The sequence below is a fragment of the Lathyrus oleraceus genome, chromosome 1, assembly GCF_024323335.1.
Source record: "Lathyrus oleraceus cultivar Zhongwan6 chromosome 1, CAAS_Psat_ZW6_1.0, whole genome shotgun sequence".
Classification (NCBI taxonomy): Eukaryota; Viridiplantae; Streptophyta; class Magnoliopsida; order Fabales; family Fabaceae; genus Lathyrus; species Lathyrus oleraceus.
The window spans coordinates 450,133,362-450,158,024 of NC_066579.1; the positions used below are offsets into that span (position 1 = coordinate 450,133,362).

General features: G+C 33.5%; 1 non-coding gene across 1 annotated transcript; it reads right to left on the reverse strand.

The window, feature by feature from the left end:
* Positions 1-18,441: 18,441 nt before the first annotated feature.
* On the reverse strand, positions 18,442-18,548 carry LOC127116334 (small nucleolar RNA R71). The gene has a single exon (XR_007801285.1). It is a non-coding gene; the product is annotated as a small nucleolar RNA R71 (small nucleolar RNA).
* Between the last annotated feature and the right edge of the window lie 6,115 nt (positions 18,549-24,663).

A 24,663-nucleotide genomic window follows, 5' to 3' on the forward strand; every position in this document is an offset into this window, starting at 1 on the left:
GAATGATTGCAAAAAGATGTTTATAACATTAATCATAATCATCCCTAGGTCTCCAAGCATAGAAAAAAGTTTCTTCAATCTAAATCCAATTCCTCTTCTTCATCTGAATCGAAATGAATCACTTCTCTTAATCTTATTCTTCTCTTGGATTTTTTCTTCTTACTAATCTTCTTATGTGGCTTCAGTGCCTCAGGAAGAGAGGTTGATGGAATTCTTTTAGAAGGTCTAAGCTTCTGATCAGAAGTTGCCTAAAAGACTATAGGAGCCTCTGAAACAATGGGAGTAGTAGATTGCTTAGAAGTTGTATTCATCTTGAAATAGACATATATTGAGTGAATATGGATTTTGGTTTGGCCTGAACATGTTGTGTGCTTTTATAACAAAATTTATGAAGATCAAACACTTTGCGTGTTTAAGTTTCTGATCTTTGAAATTCTAAAACCCAGTCACTAATTAAGCATGCTATACCGGATCATATTTATTTCTTGGAAATTGAAACGATAGTGATTTATCATAAGTAAATATTTTCTTTCAGATTCTTGAAAAAACTTTAAATTGTTTTAATTGTCTTCTTCTTTTTATTTTTTTCCAAATATTTAAGTGTTTTAAACTCTTTCAAAGTTCTATGCATTTAAACTGTTTTAAATCTCTTTTTTATTTTTCTCAGTTTTATTAATTTTCTATTTCTTTTAAAATCTTTTTTATAATGATTGTGGGGAATAAAATGCATGGAATATTTAAGAAGAGACTCAAGCATCAGAATTTAAACAAAGCAGTTTCTGCCAAAACAACTTATGTGTAATAAACTTTAAGTTATTTATAATTTTCAATAATTTATCTTATTGGGCATAAATGATTAATTTAATTAACAAAGACAAGACTTAAGGAAAGCTTACAAACCTTAACTTAAGGTCTGTCAAACTCAGGAGGATCATACGAACCCCAAACCATGATGTTAGATTTTGTTGATTATAATTATAAGACTAAATTAACATAGATAAGGAGTTAATTGGAGCTCACAAACCCCATCTTAATCGACTATCAGACTTAAGGGGGCTTACAAACCTCACCTTAATGAACTGTCTAACTTAGGGGAAACTTACAAACCTCAGACTCTAATGTTAGATTGTGTTAATTAAACCATCAACCATTGTTCTTAAATACATTTATTTACATCATAAAAAAATGGGGAGATTGTTGGAACAAGATTTGTTCATGTCATTAAAAGGTTTTGCTGATAACAAAGTATTTAAGTAACAATTGAGTTTGCTAGTAGTTGTTAAAGTGTGCAGATTCTGAAGTCAAACTATATCAAGTTTCAAACCTATCAAAACACTCAGTTCCACAAAGAAGTGATTCAGATTCTGATTGATCAGAATCTGTAGTTGTTCATCAGCATCTAAAGGCATCAGACTCTGGTCTCGACCCAATTCTTGATGACAGTCCAACTTCTGAAAGGGTGAAGAGCATTTGATCCGTACACTGTACCAAAGCAGTCTTATCTTATCAAAGCCCCAAATTTTTGAATAGAGTCTACTAGGGTTTCGTTATGCAAGGCTCAAGAAATAAAGATGTGACATCTTCATTAATCTATACCTATTGGTAGATATATAGTACCTTGAAAGGTACTGAGAGCGTTGCTATTATTAAATGGACAAATCTTCATACCATATGCTAATCTCCAACGGATCTCTTGGCATACTTATTCAACAAGTCTGCTCGTTATGTTCAAATCCTCCAACGACTATTTTTCTAGTCCTATAAAAGAAATTTCAAGGATATGAAGAAGGTGTTGAAGATGATTGGTCAAGTATGTCAATATGGGTTCGTTGATTTTGGTTGAAAATTATGAATGTGCTAAAGATTCAAATATTATGGAAGTCTTTGAATAAGCTGTCAACAAGAACCCTACAACATAAAGAGGATCTAATACAAGCAAGAACACTTTTGTATATTTGTTAGCTTGTACAATCGAGTCTTGAGATTTCTTATCATTGTTAATCTTAGAATCTTAAAGACATCAGAATTTATGTTCCAACTATGCATCACTTATAAGAGTATCAAGTGCATTTGTAATTACTATCGTAAACTGCTATTTAGAATATGTATGAAGTCTCATGTTGAACGCTTGAGCAAAGAAGTGTCTTTTTGTTAGATTGAGAAAATAAGTCTCTTACTAAGTATTTTACAAAGAAGTCTTGACCTAGGGTTTAAGCGTTGAAGTCTCATGCTTGAGGGCAGAGCAAGAAGTCTCTTTCTGGATAGATTGAGCATTGAAGTTTTATGCTTGATGGCAGAGCAATAAGTCTCTTTCAGGGTTTGATTGAGCATGAAGTATCTTTATGTGGGATTGAGCAGGAAGTTCTAAATGAGTTGTTCATGCAGTGAAGTCTCTTGCTTGAGGGCTTGAGCAGAAGTCTCTTTCTAGTTTAATTGAGCAAATTGTAATCTGATCTATTATAGTAAAAAAAATTGTGTTGCAAGGGGACTGGACTACACTTGGTTTGAGAGGAACTAGGATATATTGTGTCTTTTTATTTACTTATGCATTTATATTCCGTTGTGCAACAAACTCTAAAGTCAGACTCTGATCTATTCAGACTCTTTCTTGGTTCATAATCTTAGCTTGACATCCCAGGTTCTGAACAAGTTTAAGAAAAAGAAATCAATTTCCCTATACACAATTCAACCCCCCCTTCTTGTGTATATTTTTCTCACAAATTCATAGCACATGCCATATTGTATATTATTCTTTTGGACATGTATATATAACGTTTCTGATAATCACTTATGTGTATCAGTACCAATTGACACTATATGTAATATATTTTTCTAGACGTATATTATATGCGGGTGTTACAAAATACACACAAACCTTACAAGAAAAATCATTTGTAAAAAGTCACAAAATACCTGGAACCATCTCGGGAGACCTCTTTGGTAGGCCACATCAGAATGCACATAGTCTAAAATTCCCTCTATTTTGTGCTTTTTGGTTTTGAACCGAAAAAGAAACTATTTCCCAAGTACATAATACTTTCCCAAATCCATCTTTCAACTACCAACACCCTTAAATAGATTTCTGTTATGAAGTTCCATCATCCCACTTTCACTTAGATGATCCTGACGCATATGCTAGAGTTTGGTTGCATCACTATCAGACTCAAATAGTGCAATATCACCTATAATAGTGTTCACTCTACTGGTACAACATTAACTAAAATGTCCTTATTTCACAGTTAAGGCACCCTTGTTAACCTGCAAAATGTCCTTATTTCCATCAGACCTGTAGGAGAAGCCATTTTCCTATATAGTGCCTAGGGAAATCAAGTTCTTCCTTAAATATAAAATATATCTAACATCATTCAATATTCTTACGCTAGCATCGTCCATGGAAATTTTAATTTGTCCCATTCCAGTGATAATACATATTCTTTCTCATAATCCACATAAACAAATCCAAAATTACCTAACTTGAATGTAGTGAACCATTCATTATGCGACGTCATGTGGTAAAACCGTACTTTATCACCACCCACACAATATATCCACTTCACTAAAAAAATATCGGTTTGAATCAAATTTGCAAAATTGGATGAGCCTTGCTTTTTATTTGGACAATCTATCTTCCAGTGCCCAATAAGTTTGCAACTATAACACTCAGTTGTTTTCTGATTCTTAGATTTAGACCTCTTATTTCCAGAACTTGCTTTACCTTTGGTCCACCCACGATCTTGACCCCTCACATACATACCGTCACCATGAGTTATTTCCTCTACACTTTCTCTCTATCGAGAATGAGATAAAGTTGTAGCAGTAATCAAATCAAGACTGATAATTACTTTCTCATTGGTAAGAGTAGTCACCAAGTGGTCATAAGAACCTAGTAGAAAACACATAAATAGAATTGGAGTATCTTCATCATCAATATTCACCCAAAGCCTCACCAAATAAGTGATGATATTATTGAAGACATTGACATGTTGTTGCAAATCAGATTCTTTTTGCATCTTTAGACTCTATAGTTACTGCTTCATTAACAATTTATTTTTCAAGATCTTCGACATATATTGGCTCTCGAATTTGTCCCAAACCTACTTCAACTTCGTTAGGTCCAAGATATAATACACTGCCTCGTCTGAAACACATAGGAAAGTCAATCCCGCTACCTTTTCCTTCATCTCATACCAATCAGTATCCTCCATGCCTGTCAATTTTTACTCATGCAACGCCTTATGCAAACTTATCTGAGCCAACAAATCTTTAATCCTCATTTACCATAATTTAAATTTACATATCCATTAAATCTTGTCACCTAGAATTTTTCATTAGGGTTAATTATTAACTGATATCAATTATTAGAACAATAACCAGTACGAAGATTGAAGAGAAACAAAAGTAAAAGACAATGAACATGATTGATCTTTGTTAATGCAGGTTGGCTAATGCTGCCTACCTCCATGAATATAGAGCAACTATAGTTCCCTTGATTTCTATATAATAACTAGGGTTACAATGTTAAAAGAAAAACATATAATACTACAACTCAGTTGACAACAATACCCATAAACTGTACAACAAGGGCATCTGCATCCGCATCCCCTAGTCACCTACCTATAACAACAAGCTGGGCCTAAGACCCATTTGGAATTTCCACGTATTATGTTGTTCTCTGTCTTAATATGAGCCATACTTAACACTTCCACTCCAATCTTCTTCAAACACTTACATCTTGAACTTCTTTTTGGATAATTTGTTTAGTATATATATGGTTATCTTGAGTGCTTCTCCCTATAACATATGTGGCGTGTTCTTGTGCGTAAGTATACTTTTGGCCATGTCAAGTATGGTCTCATTTCTTTTTTATGCTAGGCCATTATAATGAAGAGTTTAGATGAGGTAATGTCATGTCTTATGCCTTCACTGATGAAAAATGACTCAAACTCTTTTGAGGTATTCTCTTCACTCCCATCAGTCCTAAAACACTTTATTGCTTTCCCACTCTCATTCACTATAAAGGATTTGAATTTCTTAGACATTTGAAGAGCTTCACTTTTGAACTTGATAGTATATAACCCCATCATTCTTGTATAGTCATCAATAAAAGTGATGAAATACTTGCTTCCATCTAATGATGATACTTTAAAAGGGGCATGGATATCACATAGCACAACCTATAGCTCATCATTTGATCTCTTAGAAATTCCTGATGCAAAATTCAATCTAATTTGATATCCTCTTAAATAAGTTTCACATGTCATTGTGTTTGTATTCAATTTAGGTAGAGCATACACTAAATACTTAAGGCTCAACTCACTCGGGATTTTAAAATTTTGATAACCATACCTCATATGCCACAATTAGTCTAGTCTATCAATACTTATAATGCACACCTCTTTTGCAGTATGAATGCAACATTTGAATTTCATGCTCTTTGACAAGTTTGAATTTAGTATCAACTTCTTTTATGGATCAAATAGTTACATTGCATTACCATTCATGGTAATGGAAAAATTATTCTCTACTAGTTGTCGTATACTTAGTAGGTTGCAAATCATTTTAGGTACATAGAGTACCTTTTCAATAAGTGCATTATTCCCATCTTTTCTTCTGATTACAATGTCACATATGCCTTTTTCTGCAAGTTAATTGACATTTTCGAGTATAATATTGGTTTTCTTTCAAGTATCAAAGTTTGTGAACCATTCCTTGTGTCCAGTCATATAATTGGAACAACCTGAGCTAAGATATAATAACTCACATATTGGGTTTCCTTCACATGTTACGGAAACCAACAAAACTGCTTCAGAGTCATCATCATCATGAGATATATGAGACTTTTCATCACTTATTTGATTATTCTTCCCTTATTTCTCATGCCAACATTCATTATCAAAATGTGAAAACTATTCACAATTGTAGCACCCAACTTTACTTTTATTAAATTCCTTCTTCTTTGATTGGTTAGTGTTAGAACACCCCCCTCTCTTGGAGGTTTCATCTTTATCGTCAACCTTTGATTTGAGATTGTTGGACCGACTTCCATTTTTGAAGTTTCTTTTTCCTTTCTTCTTGAAATACCTCTCATGACCATCTTTCTTCATCGCTGAGCTTGTAAAGCTTGTTGAGTTGACCTCTCAATTCCTCTATCAATCACATGAGCTATGTTACCTAAATAACTTCAAATACAAGAGGAGGGATGAATTGTGATAAAATATTTTGCAAAAACTTAATGATTTTAAAGCAATTTTTAAATTGATTTTAAAAAGGAGTAGAAGAAGAAGATATAAAAAAGATAAAACCAATAAGATATAGATAAGGGATATGTAAGAGGTACACCAAATTTATCCTAGTTTCACCAAAAACCACGAGACCTACATCTAGTTCCCAAGCATCACACCTTTTATTTTTCCACTATCATAGAACTTTTAACACAGGATCAATCCACAACTTTTGTAAACCAATAATTTATCTCAGGTTCAACTTGCAACATGCATACTATATTACAGTTCAAGAGGATAACCCTCTTATGGTTTTAAGATTATGTATAAAAAAATTCAACAATGATTACCACAAGTTTTTCTACTAAATAATTACTCTCCCAATAATGTGTGTGCGCGCGCATGCGTGCGTGTGCATATGTGTATGTGTGGAATTATTTAGAGCAGGGTGAGAGTAGAAGATAATTGTTTATTCATAATTCTTATGTATTTTGAAATGAACATGATACCTCCTTTTATAGAAAAATATTTAAACAAATTTAAAAACTTTACAAAATCTCAATTTGGCCTTAACTAGTTATGTTGAAGTCATACTCAATTATGACATAATATGTAAGTATATACTCAAGAATATATAAAAATTAAATTCTCAATAATTTATGAAAGTTTTTCTCAATGTATAAAAATTATGCACTAAAAGTTTCTAAGTCATTTTTGTATGAACACTTGAAAAACAAATAAGAATTGTTTTAAAATATTTAATGAAAGAGGTAATTTTGATTCATAAAAACAAATCTAATTTTATAGTGTTCGTGATACCTCTAGAAACCATGAAAATATTTAGAAAAATATTCATAATCAATTGGGATTGATCGGAAAATATATGATGAATGTGTGCAAGAAAATGCATGACAATGGTTCAAATTTTTTCCATAATTTGCAGAGGTAAGCAAATTTATCAAAAGAGGGAAACATATTTACCTTCCTTGCAACATACAAAAATTTAAAATTTTGCAATAGGTAAATGAGTTTACTCACGAGGGAAGTAAATTTACTTTCTCAATTTTCACAAAATTGTTTTGGTAGAGAGAATGTAAACATACTTGCAAAATTGCAACAAAATTGTTTTGGTTACCATGCCTTTATCAAAGATATAAGAACCTTGAGATTCAATTCATCATTTTCAAAATATTTTCTAACAACCATGAATGATTTGTTAAGTGAGCGAATCTCTTTTGTAAATCAAGAATTGATTCACGGGGCTGTATTATAAATATTTCATATTCTTGTGATAAAGTGTTTAATCTTTTTACCTCTACCGTGCATTCATGTGTTACTTTTAAAGTATCCTAAATATTCTTTGTTATTTTATAATGATATATACAAAAGAATTCATTCATACCTAGGGCTGATTGAAGCATGTACTTTGCCTTCTTGTCAAATAAAACTTTCTTTTTATCATTATCATTCCAAGAACTTTTGATTTGGAACTACAAACGCCATTAATAAAACTCATGGGAATGAAAGGACCATTTCCAACAGCATTCCAAATATCATTTTCTTGTGACTCAAGATACATTACATGCGAACTTTCCAAAAATCACAATGTTCACCAACAAAACATGAATGTTTGTTATTACTACCACCATCTCTTAAAAATGGAGTAGCGGAAGCCACCTTTCACGAATTGAGGAGAAAGTTACATTGACCCACTATGATGTCAATTATAAGTATAAAGTGCAATCTAAGAGGGAGATGAATTAAATTTTCAATTTTTTTAGAGTTTTTAAGTGATGGTTCTTATGTTCTTATTTTTTCAGAAATATGTTGATGAACTTATGAAGTAGAGAGCATAATTTAAATGCAGACGAATAAACAACACAAAGATGTATATTAGTTTCCATTATCAACCAATGGTACATCTAGTCCCCTCACACCCCATGAGACCTATGAGACATTTCCACTATTGTTAGATCTTTGCTCAAGTCTCACACCAAGACTTCTCCTATATCTTCTAACAAAAACAAAGAAGAACACCACTTCTTTGATTTCACAAAAGTACCAACAACTATGGTGGACTTTGAATCAACCTGATTAAAAATACTTTTCCAACAAATAGAAAGACAATTCTTCCTATTTTAAAACTCCTTTAGAAAGTACAACCACTTTCCTTACAAATAAAATAACCATATACTTGGTGAATAAAATACAACAAACAGATAAAAATGAATACAAACAAATTTGAATGCTTTCCAATATCTTGAAAATTTAATCTTCTATTTCAATGAACAATTCAAGAAAACATAAACATTAAGGACCCGTTTGAAAAGGTTTTAAAAAACAGTTTTATGATTTTTTTAAATTGAAAAACAAAAAACTTGTTTGATACATTTGTTTCTCAAAATTATTTCTAAAAGCGCTTTCAAAATTCAGTGTTTTAAAATCTAAAAAACTGAAACTATCAAAATATGTTTTGATTTTCAATTTTCAGTTTTACTTTTTAATTTTCAATTGAGGTAAGCTGATAAAAAATACGGTTTCATTAATCGGATTATAGTAATTACTTGCAATATTTTTTAATTGTAATATTTCACTCTCAATCTATTGTTAATCCTTATCTATTGTTAATGAAAATTAAAATTCCAACTCTCAATTATTCTCTCTCTAATTAATCCTCATTAAGTGAATAGTATATTTTTATACATTAAATGAATGGTGTATATATATTCAAACCAACACTCATATATAATTTTTACACATTAAGTGAATTGTATATTTTATCATTAATTATTAAAAATATTTTAATAAACTTAAATGTATATTAGCTGAATTTTAATATTTTCAAAAAATATATCACAATTATTTTTATTTAATAAAATAGATTTTTAAAATATAGATTATCAAACAAGATATATTATCCTATTTTAAAAAAACAGTTTTTACAAATTATACTATCAAACATATTTTTTCACTTTTTAATTTTTAAAACACTTTTCACAAATTGAATAACCAAATGAATTCTTTTTATGTTATTTTCTCAAAAAGAAATTTACAAAATAGATTTGTAAAACAGATTTTAAAAACTAAAATTGAGAAGAGATCCAAACAGACCCTAAGTGCTCAATGGTTTATGAAACTTTTTCTTAATGTATGAAAATTATGCAGTAAAAATTTCTAAGTTATTTTTGTTTGAACACTTGAAAAACAAATAAGAATTATTTTAAAATATTTGATGAAAGAAATGATTTTGATTCATAACAAATCATGATTTTATAGTGTTCGTGATACCTCTAGAAACTATGACAATGTTTAGAAAAATATTCATGATCAATTGTCATTGATTGGAAAAAATATGATGAATGTGTGTAAGAAAAAGGTATGACAATGGTTCAAAATTTTTCCACAAGCCGGAGAGGTAAACATATTTACCAAAAGAGGGAAATATATTTAACTTCCTTACAATGTACAAAAATTTAAAATTTTGCACTAGGTAAATCAATTTACTCATGAGAGAAACAAATTTACCTTCTCAATTTCCACAAAATTGTTTTGGCAGAGAGAATGTAAACATATTTAATATATAGGTAAAATGATTTATCTAGTCAAAAACTTGAAAATTTGACTAAGTAAAAAAGATTTTGAATGTGAAACATGCAACAAAGTTATGACTACCTTATAAGAGTTTAGATGAAAGTTTGTGAGCACATAAATCTTATAACCATGAATTGTACATTGTATCTTTGTCTATGATTCAATTCCATTGAAATCTAAAAACTTATGCAAACTTGATACTTTGATTTCAATCTTTTTCTTCTTTGATCTTTATTTTAAGATAGCCTTTTAGCTTCATCAAAACCAAGATGTGATTGATGATGAACATATTATTCACCTATTAAATAAGTAATGTTTTGTTGGATCAGAAGTATAACTAATTAGTAAGTCTTCATAATAGATTACTGAGCGGATTTTGCCTCATTATTAATTACATAATTGCCATAGTCGATTACCTTTTCCTAAATCAAAGGTGATTTTCATAAGAAGTTTTAAAAGAGAGGAAGTTTTGAAATAGATGTTGTGAGTGTATGATATTAATACTTGGAGAGTAACACACTCAATTTACATATATAAAAGATAAGAAACTTGAGCACATGATGAGATGGAGAGCTTTATTCAAATAAATCGATTTCTTATGTTATTCTTTTGTATTTGATTCTTTTGAGCCAATCATTAGAAAGTTCTCACTTTTTAAATTTAAGTTGTTTTTTAATGATGTTTATGGTAATTTACTTTGTTCTCTTTTGCCATCATCAAAACTTGTTAAGTTTGTAAAGCATATAGAACCAAAAGTTCATGTGCCTCCCAAGAACTCTATATTTGCCTGATTTTTCATAATCTTCTGGTATTTGACCTTCTTGAATTATTACAATTATGAAATCAAGTCTTGAAGCCATAGATCACATCACCTTATTAACCATTTGTCGATTAACAATCACTTTATTGTATGTCTTCATTTCATTCACCCTTACAATCAATTTAGAGAAATAATCACATTTCCATTGGTCATCTTCCATTTGGATTAACTCATACTTCATACTTAAAGATTCAAGTTTCATTTACTTCACCTTTTATCCACCATCATGGTATTCCTCTATAATATCCCAGGCCTCCTTTGATCTTTTCGCCTTTGAAATCTTTTAAAAACTGATGAGCATCCATATTTTCTTGAATGTGGAACGAAGTTTTGCAGACTTTCTTCTTTGACTCTTTGAACGTGGCTCATACATTTGTGGGTTATGCTCCAAGATTCTCATAAACATTTTGCATTATCTCAAGTATTTCTTGAGCTCCAAACAAATATTTCATAAAATCACTCAATCTTTCTCAATTACTTCCATCAATAACCAAAATGTTTGATGGAAAGTTGCCATTTGTGTTCATTTTTGTTAATCAAGAACACTGAAAAATCACTCTTCACTTTGCGTTTCTCAATGATTTGAATTCTCACAGTTCTCTCATGTTTCAGTTGAGTCGACACCAACCTAGATATAGAAACAACTATTTATGGTATTGAGAGCGATTAAGTATAATATCAAAAATAAAATCAATCACCGATATCAAAATAATTTACTCTAGTGTTGGAACTAATTCACTTTGGTATCAAAACCAAATTTCTCTTGTATCAGGCCAAATTCAAGAAGTCAATTGTTACCGCAACACTTTATTTCTTGTGATTCAAGCAAGAATACATATGAATGGAGAGGGTGAATAATGATGCTGAAAGTGAATTGATTTAATTTAGTTAAACTAAAAGGACACAATAGATTTATAAAGCTTGTTGGTCAAATATACAACCTAACTAACTAACTTAGTTAGCTAGTTATTGAGCCTCTAAGAAAAACCACTTAATAACAGGGGACACATATGTTTTTGGATTAACACACAATTTAAGAGGTTAATATTTTCTAATATATATTTTCCTGTATGTTATGCTCAAGAACCAAACTTTGTACTAAATAGTTAGTTACTCTAATTAATTTTGTTGAGTATAAATGTGTATAATTAAGTCTCATATCAATCATAAATGGATAAAATGTTGGAAAACGGGAACTAGATTCTATGTTGGATCTCTTATAGAATGTTATAGAGTCGCAATTGTAAGAGAGATTGTTTTAAGACTCAATCACTCATACTTGAACTCAACAATGTCCTCCACAACCGTGAATTTCGCACATCCTATAATATAATTCAATTTATTCTCTTCAACCAAACAAAACCAAACTCTGATATCACTTGTTGAAAAATTTAAAAGTGTCATTTTCTTTGTGCAAGTAAAACAAGATATTTCGTGCGCAATTCAAATTACTTTAAAGAGTTAATACTTTTCATCGTATATGTTTTCATTCTCATCGGGAACGAATCAAACTTTATATAGAAGTAGAGACGGAACTATGTATGGACAGGGGGCACGGTCACCCCAACTTTTTTTTTCATATAGAGGAAAATATCAAAACACGCTTAATAAATTTTAAAAACTATCACTTTACCACTAAACCCTAAAGCCTTATTTTACTCCTTTTCCCCTATTTCTCTTTGTTGTAACCGTAAGAAAAAAGTCGTAAGCAGTCAAATACACCACTACAGTTCCGTTGTTCCGCAACCACTACCGCCACTCGTCGCTGCATGCACAAATCACTGATGTCCCTCTCATATGTGAGTCTTCTGTTCTTTCATTTTTTTTTGAACTCTACCCCTTTGACTTTATTAATGTTGATCAATTTTGGTGATGTTGAGCAATTCTGAACAATGTTTGAGTAAGTTTTGATAATGTTGAACAATATTGAACAATTTTTGATAATATTGAACAATATTGAGCAATTTTGTTAATGTTGAGCAATGCTTGTTAATGTTGTTCAAGTGTTTTTTTCTTTTTGGAAATTTTATTCTAGTGTATTTTTTTTTGTTAACGTTGATCAAGGTATGACAATGTTTTTAAAATTATTTTGTTTATTTGATTTTGTAGAACCAAATTGATGATGAAGAGCAGAAAAAATAATTCTTTTTTTGAGAGGAAAGAAAGAGGTGAAGAAAATATAACTTCTATGTCAGAATCTCAAAGAGTTCTTGAGAATCCAAGAATTGAAGAAAATGTTAATAGAGTTTGTCCATCTGACATTGGGAATTCTTTAGAATATGATCCTGGAAAACGTCCTCCAATGTGGGAATATTCATTAAATCTAATGGATGAAATACGAAGAGCTTATTTGAAATGTGGTCCATATCAAATGCATTTGGATCAATATTCATTGTCTGGTAAAGACCATCAAAGACGACTTCAACACACTTGATTTAACATTTTTCCTTCATGGTTAGAATATTCACTTTTAGAGAATGTTGGTTATTGCTTGTCATGTTATCTCTTTAGCAAAAGACCAAGTAGATGTCCAGGTTCAAATGTCTTCATTTCTATAAGTTTTAGAGGTTGGAAGAAAGTTAGAAATGGAAAACGCCGTGTCTTACACATAGAAAATGATCCTTGTTCATCACACAATAATGCTATGAAAGCTTTTCAAGACTTGTTGAATCAAGATGGACACAATAGAAATATTATTCAAGCTCATAGTTCGATTGAAATTATGAAGAATCAACTACGTCTCAAGACTTCAATTCACAGTTCGTTGGTTTTAAAGATTGTGCTTTTAGAGGTCATGATAAAAGTAAAAACTCATTAAATCTTGACATATTACAATGATGAAGTTACAAAAGTTGTGTTTTGAAAAATATTCCATCTAATAGCAAGTATACTTCGCATAAATTTTTTGAAGAGAAATTGCTGCAAATATTGATTCTGAGATTATTATTGATGATTTCAAACAACTCAAAGGCACTATAGCAATATTATAAGGTATTTTCAAATGATAGTTTTTAATTATTTTATGTTCAACTTTGTGTTTATTGTAATTTAGATATTTTATATACAATATAGTTTGAATATTTGATTTATAAATTATAGTTTGATTCTGTGACCACTCCAAATTTTATATTCTGTCCCGCCACTGTATAGAAAAGATACTCCATTTAGTCTTGAGTGAAATACGATTAAGATTATAATATATACTCCTTATAAAATAAATATAAATAGATGTTGGTTTATCAATTTAAAAAAATATACCATTATTAAACAATTATACATATTAATATATTAGTCATACAAAATTTTCTTAATATTTTCAAATTTTTAATATAATATGATATTGTAAGTTTGACTTATTTATTTTTATTAAAATTATTTATAAATGTTGATATCCGCCTAGATATATAATTGAATAGAGATTTTCAGTTATCCTTACTAATAGTAATTAGTGTAAGTAACTATTGCATAGAGTGTTTCTGAAATTGCAATTTTGACTAACTTTTTAATAATTACATTTACATGACTAGTGCAAAACCATTGACAAACGATAATAGCATCATCCTATTAGGTGATTATGGGATTTTCCTTCTGGATTAGTAATTGAAAATTGGTTATAGAAGATAATTGAATATATTATCATCATTGCTCACATTCTGAAGGGTAGGTGTTACAATCTCTCATCTGGTTGTCTCGTTGACCATCAATCCATCATGCACTAAATTCTGTCACCATGCGACTGAACACAGAAATTAGTACATGCATGCACCAAAATTTGCAAAGTATTGGTTTTTCTTTTATGGGAAACAACCCGGCACTATACCAATGAATTCTGTGGGTTTTACTCTCTGACTGAGTAGGTGGTTTTATTTTAGAGGTTGGTATTTTCTCCTTATGGCATTCAACAGTGCAAGACAAAATTTGTGGGGTTTTTGCACAACTTGTGGACCTGTTTATACATCAATATGCAAAGATCAAATGATTAGGGTTAGTACATACGTGTCAATGTTTCTTTTGGAGCTTGTGGTGAGCACAAATAGTAGAGAAGCTGCTTGAACACTGGTCCAAAACTAGACAATGAAGGGTCCTCATCATTGCCCCTGCCATGCTACTATCCCTCATGTTGGTAGGTTTTTCCTTTTCTCTCACTATTATATTTGTTAGTACAAAAGATTAATGAACAAGATATTTACTAACGAAATTCATTCAATTGTGTATATTTCTTTCAAAGATTAGGGTTTATTTTGTCCTTTGTATACTCTCTCTCTCTCTCCCTCCCTCCCTAGAGTGAGGATATTATCGGTCCACTCCCTAATATCCAAAGGTTGGTATCAATTGGTACCATTTCGATGCTCCATGGCATCTCAGTTGATCCCTTTGAACGACTTGAAAAACGTCTCACACAACTACAACTTCAACGAAACGCAGACATGAACGGGATTCGTTCATTATTTCGTGCTCACGTCGACCAAGGTTCTCCGACGTCAAACGTTCGACAAGGATCTAACAACACCCATAACAATAACACCAACATCTACGCAACTCGTATCTCCAAAGTCGAGTTCCCTCGTTTTGATGGAAAAAACGTGCGTGATTGGCTCTACAAATGTGACCAATTTTTTCTCTTGGATGAAACTCTGGCTCCGACAATGGTGCGTTTGACTTCTATTCACCTTGATGGGTTAGCTTTGCAGTGGCATTTCATCTGTATGCTTCGAAAGTTTTATGTTTACCCTCCTTGGCCACAATACGTCACAGCTCGCTTCAGTGACGTCTATGAAGACCCATTATCGTCATTGTTGAAGGTGAAATACAATGGTAAAGTTCAAGAATAAATTGACCAATTTGAGCTTGCTCTAACCAAGGTTAACTTGATTCCTGGACATTCTCTTAGCATTTTCTTAGTTGGTTTAGATTATAATACACAAATGCACGTTAGAATGTTTAATCCCACAACTATTGATCATGTTGCAAACTTAGCAAAGTTTCACGAAGCTTCCACCCACCACCACCAAAATCCAACTTTTGTTTTCTATCTTTCACAAAAAATACAGGTCTCTTGAGCAAACCTACCATGTCACCACCTCCATCTTTCCCTACTACTCCTATTGGGATTCCAAATAACAATCAACAGGCAAATTTTCCACGACAAGTTCGTACTTACTCTGCTCTTGAAATGGATGACCGTAGGGCTAAAGGCCTTTGTATGTTCTATGATGAACAATTCACACCAGGACACTAACTTAAACATATAAGATCTCAATTAATGGTGCTTGATGTATAGGATGACGACGAGTCCCCTGAAGACAATTATATTAAAGCAGTTCCTGTAGCTGACAATAAATCAACTTTGTTTTTTACAATCCTCAATTATCCATTCAAGCTTTGACAGGTATTGCAAATTTCCAAACCATGCGTGTGATTTGCTTACATGATAAAACAAATGATTCACATACTCCTTGATAGTGGAAACACTGATAACATGAAATAATATCACACTTTTGGACTCGATTTAATTAAATTATATTATTATTTATTTCGATTTATTTTATATTATTCGATATTACTTGGTATTTTCCTTCTATTTATTCCAGACAACATTATTTGAAGCATACGTGAAAAAGAAAGAAAAGGAGGTGCAAAAAGATGATAAGAAGCAATTTCCACTAAAGCCCAGCCCACAACTATCAACTAGAAGCGCTGAAGCTGTGACGACCGCCACACAAGGTGTGACGAGCGTCACACCCCCCTGCTTTGTGTTACGAGCGTAGCACATGGTGTGACGAACATCACACCCCCATTCCTATATTTTTGGGTTTGACGCGTAACAGAAGCACGTTCATCCTGCTTCTTCGCTTGACCAGTAGACTCGTTGAAACTTACTGAATGGACTATGGAAGAAACGGTTACAGAATGGATTGATATAAATAGGACCAATTGTGGAACCCTGCTGCTCTCGCTCAATTTTCCAGTTTTCGACACCGCATTATTTTTTACTGTTTTTCTTATTTTCCAGCACTCTACTTTCCTAGCAATTTTTATTTCCTTTCCTTTTCCAGTCAATTTTAAAGCATTCAATTAATTTTCTCACAATAGTTTCTACACCGGAAACTATTGTGTAATTTTTACTGGATCCAACCTTACGTTAGATCATAGTATTTTATTCCTTCGTTTTTATTTTCTTTTCCGATCGAAGATTGTAAGAACAAATCCAACCGGTTTGTGGTGGAGAGTTCAAGCATCGAAGCTAGGAATAATCAAGACTTCTATTAATTTTACAGGTTCTTTAATTTTATTGTTTAAATTTATATATGCTCTGCACTGCTATTTATTTATATTGTCTGGCTAAATAAACTTAGATATCGGTATGTAAAGTAAGCGGAATGAAGGAATCAAAACTAAGTTGGTTTAATTTTGTTTAAAAGCATAATCACTCTTTTTATGGTCTCAATTTACAGATTTAATACCAAGGTTTTTGTACGAGAGTAAAAGACATAAAGAAGGTAAAATCAATAGAACGACGGTTTGAACTTTTAACTGGACAGTGTAAATTGGACATTAATTTTAAATCAGGGCGAAAACAATTTTTAGAGTTAATTAAATTCTAATCAATTTCAAAAAGTATTTTTAAAGGTTAAATGTGTGGACGAGAGTTAAGCATTTAAGTTTAATCATATAATCTAAGTCAACAGAGCGAGAGTTTGAGACGAGGGTGTTTAAATGGTTAGCATTTTCTTAAAAAGAGTTTCTATAGATTCTATTGTTTTCAAAAAGTGATTTTGGACTTAACTAATTAGTGACAACGCACGTTAATATAAAGTCATAGTCTATTCAACAGAGCGAGAGTTTGAGAAAAGGCTTTTAAATCAATAGTGTCTACTGAAAAGATTTATTTTAAAACTACGAAACCAACGAAGATTTGATTCCCTAATTACGACGAACTGCATACCAATATCCGCTTATTTGATATTTAATCTAGATCTTATTTTAGTTTTGTTTTTCCCCCTAATCAACAAAGTATCATCCGCCTTAGCTTTACGAAGTAACCTTAGAAAACGGTATATCGATTCATAAGTCCCTGTGGGATCGATATCTTTTATTACTACGCGATTAGACTGTGCACTTGCAGTTAACACCCCAATAGACTCATAAAGTCGCGATCAAGTTTTTGGCGCCGTTGCCGGGGACTTTTATTTAGTCGATATCGTAACTCTTCCGTTACGCTGTAGAGACTAAGGCAATTTTTATTTCTTTCTTTCGTTGATTTGTATGCCACATACTCGCTCACAAGGCGAACCGTTTTATTTACGAATCAACGATGTTGAACGATATCTCTGAGTCTTACGACGAATTCGGGAGTATCGTACTGCAAACAATCTTCCTCCAATCGAAATTTTTGATCTCAAAAATCTTCTTCCTTCGCCGATACCCGAGATGGCAGAACCAGCTCGTGCCCTTCGAGATTACGCCGCTCCATCGCAAGACGAGCCGCATTCGAGTATTGCTCCACCCGCAATCGAAGCAAACAACTTTGAACTTAAACCTTCGCTGTTACAGGCAGTGCAACAGAATCAATTCTCTAGAAATCCTACCGAGGATCCAAACCTTCATTTATCCGTATTTGTCCAATACGCTGATACTGTTAAAGCTAATGGTGTCACTTCAGAGGCAATTTGACTTCGTCTTTTTCCTTTCTCGTTAAGAGATAAAGCTAGAAGATGGCTTCAGTCTCTTCCTTCCAACTCAGTCACCACATGGAATGAGTTGAAGAAAGTCTTTCTTGCCCGATATTTTCCTCCAAGCAAAACAACTATGTTAAGAGCCCAGATAAATGGATTTAAACAGAAAGATAACGAGTCTCTTTTCGAAGCCTGGGAAAGATACAAAGACATGATGAGACTTTGTCCACACCATGGTTTAGAGGACTGGTTAGTGATTCATACCTTCTATAATGGTCTCTTATATAACACAAGATTAACAATAGACGCCGCCGCAGGTGGTGCGCTTATGGATAAACCTTACGCTGACGCTTATCAACTTATCGAAAGCATGGCCCAAAACCATTATCAGTGGGGAAGCGACCGAACAATGGTAGAAAAACCTCAAACGAAAACTGGCATGTACGAGATAAGTAGCCTTGATCATGTTAATGCAAAAGTGGATGCTCTTGCCCAGAAAATTGAGAGTTTAAATGTATCACCTCCAGCCGCCGTGGTTGTCGTGACTCAAAATTGTGAAGTCTGTGGAATCCAAGGTCACACTCCTACAGATTGTCAACTCCTAACAGGAATCCAAGCAGAGCAAGTGAACTATGCTCAAGGAAATCCTTACTCGCATACCTATAACTCAAACTGGAAGAACCATCCTAATTTTTCATATAAGAGTAATAATGCTTTATACGCACCAGGACAAGCTCCCAATCAAGCCCCAGCTATACCTCCTGGATATCAAAAGCCGACCCCATCTACACCTAACAATAACGTTCCTAGGAAATCCAACTTGGAAATCATGATGGAGAACTTCATAGCTTCTCAACAACAAACCAATAAAGATTTCTTAAACCAGAATGTACACACTAACGAACAGATTAAACAACTAGCAAGTAAAGTAGATGCCCTGGCTACCCATAACAAAATGCTGGAAACATAAATCTCACAAGTAGCTCAACAACAAGTGCCTACCGCTGCCCCAACTGGTACATTTCCTGGACAACCCCAACCTAACCCGAAAAGCCAGGCTCATGCAATTATATTAAGAAGTGGAACAGAGGTAGAAGGACCATCTGATCCAAGAATTGAAAACCAAAACTCTAAAAAGCCAACTGAGGAAGAAAGTAAACCTAAGGAAAAGGAAGAGAGTAATAAGGAAACCGTAGAGAAGAAAGAACCTTATGTACCTCCACCGCCTTACAAACCACTTATCCCTTATCCTCAGAGGCTAATTAAAACCAAAGACGCGGGCCAATTTAAAAAATTTGTTGACCTACTGAAACAATTAAACGTCACCATTCCTTTCACAGAAGCTATTACACAGATGCCCTCGTATGCTAAGTTCTTAAAAGAAATTATTTCTAATAAAAGGAAACTTGAAGATAGCGAAACCGTTACACTCACTACTGAATGTAGTGCTATAATCCAGAATATGCCTCTAAAACTTAAAGATCCTAGTAGTTTCTCTATACCCTATCACATAGGAAAATTTGTCATAGATAAAGCTTTATGTGATTTAGGAGCCGGTATCAGTGTTATGCCCTTATCCATATGCAAGAGACTTGAAATGGGAGAATTAAGACCAACTAAAATGTTTGTGCAATTAGCAGATCGTTCCGTTAGATATCCCGTAGGAATTCTTGAAAACGTTCCCGTGCGCATAGGTCAATTCTACATCCCAATCGATTTTATAATTATGGACATAAGAGAAGATGAAGTTACACCCATTATATTGGGAAGACCTTTCTTAGCAACCGCCGGTGCTATCATAGAAGTAAAACGAGGACGACTCACTTTCGAAGTAGGAGAAGAGAAAATTGAGTTTATTCTTTCCAAATTTTTGAAAGCACCTACAATAGATGACACATGTTACTTCATGGATATCATCGACTAATGCATAAAAGAAACAGAGTTAGAAAATGAAAAATCGTCTGACTATCGTGTAGAAGACAGACTGAACCATTGTTTAGCAATAACACCGGATCCTACGCAATGCCTTAAGAAACCAACCCTCGACCTGAAAACACTTCCCAAAAATCTGAGATATGAATTCCTAGACTCAGAACTTGAACGACCAGTGATAGTTAATGCAGACCTAGGAAAACTCGAAACCGAAAAACTCCTACATATCTTAAGAAAATATCCAACCGCACTAGGATACAACATCACCGATCTTAAAGGGATAAGTCCTTCTATTTGTATGCATCGCATCATGCTAGAAGAAGACTGTAAAACTTCTAGGGAACATCAGAGGAGACTAAACCCGATCCTGAGTGAGGTAGTGAAGAAGGAAGTAACGAAGTTATTAGAGGCAGGTATCATATATCCTATATCTGATACCAAATGGGTTAGTTCTGTACACGTAGTACCAAAGAAAGGAGGTATAACAGTTATCGAAAATGAAAAAGGAGAAACTATAACCAAACGAATCGAATCGGGATGGAGAATGTGCATTGATTATAGGAAACTAAAGAAAGCAACCCGAAAAGACCATTTTCCTTTACCATTCATAGACCAGATGTTAGAACGATTAGCAAAGCATTCTCATTTCTGCTATCTAGACGGTTACTCAGGCTTCTTTCAAATACCAATTCATCCTGATGACCAAGAAAAGACAACATTCACATGTCCTTTTGGTACCTCCGCTTATCGACGAATGCCGTTTGGCTTGTGCAATGCTCCTGCAACCTTCCAAAGGTGCATGATGGCAAAATTCGCCGATTTTCTCGAAAACATCATGGAAGTCTTTATGGATGACTTTTCCGTATGCGGGCAAAGTTTCGAAGAATGTCTGGAAAACCTAGAAAGAGTTCTAGAGCGATGTGTAAAAGTAAACCTAGTACTTAATTGGGAAAAATGTCACTTTATGGTACAAGAAGGAATTGTTTTAGGACACATTATATCAAATAGAGGAATTGAAGTAGACAAAGCTAAAATAGAAGTAATCGAAAACCTTCAACCTCCGAAAACTGTAAGAGAAGTACGAAGCTTCTTAGGACATGCTGGTTTTTATCGACGATTTATTAAAGATTTCTCTAAAATAACTAAACCTTTAACCGGATTATTAATGAAAGATGCTGAATTCATCTTCGACAATAAATGTTTAGAAGCATTTCAAACGCTTAAACAAGCATTAATCTCCGCGCCCATAATGCAGACTCCGGACTGGAATGAACCATTCGAAATAATGTGTGACGCAAGTGACTACGCCGTAGGCGCTGTTTTAGGACAAAGAAAGGATAAAAAACTTCATGTCATATATTATGCAAGTAGAACTCTAGATGAAGCACAGATGAATTACGACACGACCGAGAAAGAACTTCTAGCAGTAGTATTTGCACTAGATAAATTTCGTTCTTACTTGGTCGGAGCTAAAATAATCGTTTACACTGACCACGCTGCCATTAAGTACCTCCTAACAAAAAAGGACGCTAAACCTAGACTCCTAAGGTGGATCTTGTTGTTACAAGAATTTGATTTGGAAATCAAAGATAAAAAAGGAACTGAAAACGTAGTGGCAGATCACCTTTCTAGACTTGAAAATCTGGAACCGGAAAGAACATCGATCAACGATGACTTCTCGTACGATAAACTTATAGCTAATTTGGAAGAAAATAGAGCTGATGAACAAGTAGATACCACCTTGGCTGTATGCGTTACACCATGGTACGCCGACTTTGTCAATTATTTAGCCGCCGGAATGGTTCCACTTGATTTATCCTACCAACAAAAGAAACGATTCTTCCATGACATAAAGCATTATTATTGGGACGACCCTTTACTTTTCAAAAGAGGCCCCGATGGTATTTTCCGTCGGTGTATACCTGAAGAAGAGATAGAAAGTATAATCCAACATTGTCATTCCGCTCCTTATGGTGGACACGCAAGTACATCCAAGACCTGTTCTAAACTCCTACAAGCCGGTCTTTATTGGCCAAACATATGGAAGGATGTGCATGTTGCTGTCAAGAAATGTGATAGATGCCAACGCACAGAAAACATATCTAGACGTGACGAGATGCCACAAAAGGGCATTTTGGAAGTAGAGATTTTCGACGTGTGGGGAATAGATTTCATGGGACCTTTTCCACCTTCTTTCGGTAACAAGTACATACTCGTAGCGGTTGATTACGTATCAAAATGGATTGAAGCTATAGCTTCTCCAACAAACGACACACGAGTAGTAACTAGACTCTTTAAGAATATAATCTTTCCAAGATTTGGTGTCCCAAGAATAGTAGTCAGTGATGGTGGATCGCATTTCATATCTAAGATACTCGAAAAACTATTGTTTAAGTATGGTGTAAAACATCGAGTAGCGACACCTTACCATCCTCAAACCAGTGGACAAGTGGAAGTGTCTAACAGAGAAATTAAGCAGATATTGGAAAAAACAGTCGCCACGTCAAGAAAAGACTGGTCATCAAAATTACCCGAAGCTTTATGGGCATATCGAACTGCTTACAAAACTCCCATAGGAACAACCCCATTTAGGCTTATTTACGGAAAATCTTGCCACCTCCCGGTAGAATTAGAACATAAGGCCTATTGGGCTATTAAAAATTTAAATTTAAACTATAAGGCCGCCGGTGAAAAGCGAATCCTTGATATAAACGAATTAGAGGAACTTAGACGAGACGCTTACGAAAATGCCAGAATCTACAAAGAAAGGACGAAAAAATGGCATGATAAGCGCATATCAAGGAAAACTTTCAAACAAGGCGATGTAGTCCTATTGTTTAACTCTAGACTTAAGTTATTCCCAGGAAAACTACGCTCTAGATGGTCAGGCCCTTTCCAAGTCACTAATGTTTTCCCTAGTGGAGCCGTGGAAATTAAAGGCAAATCTATGGAAGTATTTATCGTAAACGGGCAGCGTCTGAAACATTATCACTATGATGAAAACAATGAAGACTCGCAAGTCCTGCACTTAGACGTATTGTCTCCTAAACCTATAGATTAACATTTACTAATTTTATGTCGAGCTTGCGACATTAAACAAAGCGCTTCGTGGGAGACAACCCACAACTTTCTATTTTATTTTCTATTTTTATTTTATATTTTTTTCTTCTTTGATTATCCCTTTTGATTTTATTTAGTGTTCATTCTTCATTTATTTTACTTTATAAAACTTTTCTTCTTTTCTTCTTTCGGCATCTGGTATTATCTTATGGTGAATAACCAAGAAGTCCCAAGCGTTGTTTTACCCAACATTGCCCTCACAGATGTCACCAACCCCGACCGATTCCTCTACGACCTTAATGCTCCCGAAGCTACCGAGCCTACACAAGCAAACCCGGCCCCGAACGAGTTTGAAGAAATGGAGCAAGGTGATTAAGGTCTTGAACAACAGTCAGCCCCGCTTAACCCTTCCGATAATGCAACTGGTCCATCCTCCTGACGTCGTCGAAGAAGAAGGCCAGCAACTAATGATAACATCATGGATGCTATTGATGCCATGCATGCGCAGAATACCGAAGTGATGCAAGTGATGCGCCAGATGCAACATCAACAGGAAGCAAGGAATGCAATAACCGATCAGCGGTTCACTGATTTGCTCAACAAGTTTGATGACTTGGAAGTACGACAACGCTCACCGGGGCCGAGAACAAGAGGACGTCGGAAAAATTAAGCATATTTAACTATTTATTTCCTTTCTTTTCGTTTTTCTTTAAAACATTGGGGACAATGTTTCACTTAAGTATGGGGGGAGGGGGGGGGGGGGAGGGGAAACTTTGTTTCCGTTATGATTATTTCTTTTCCAACATTCCTTTTTCAAGTATGTTATCTTCCCTTTCATTGTTATTTCCCTTATCTAAATATAATATATTTATTTTAAGTCGAGTCCCTAGTGTGAAAATTTTGTTTCATCTTTTCCCCTCAATTTTCTTGAGCCAAAAAAAAATAAAAATTTAACACTTAACACACTCTATAAGTATAAAGGTTGCTTATTTTATCAAACTTGAGTAAAATTAAGACGAAAATTATTACCGCCCCAACGCTCTAAAAACCTCAACATGTTAGATCGGGAAAAGTGCCTATTATACCAATCCCTTGAACTTTTAGTTTTATAGTAACCCCGAGTAGTTTATACGAGAAGTCGACACCATCTTAATAGCAAACTACGTGGAGAGCCGATGAATATAAGTGAATAATTCCCAAAACAAAAAAAAAACAATATATATATATATATATATATATATATATATATATATATATATATATATATAATATATATATATATATATATATATATATATATATATATATATATATATATATATATATATATATATATATAAGGAAATGCACTAATTAAGTTAGG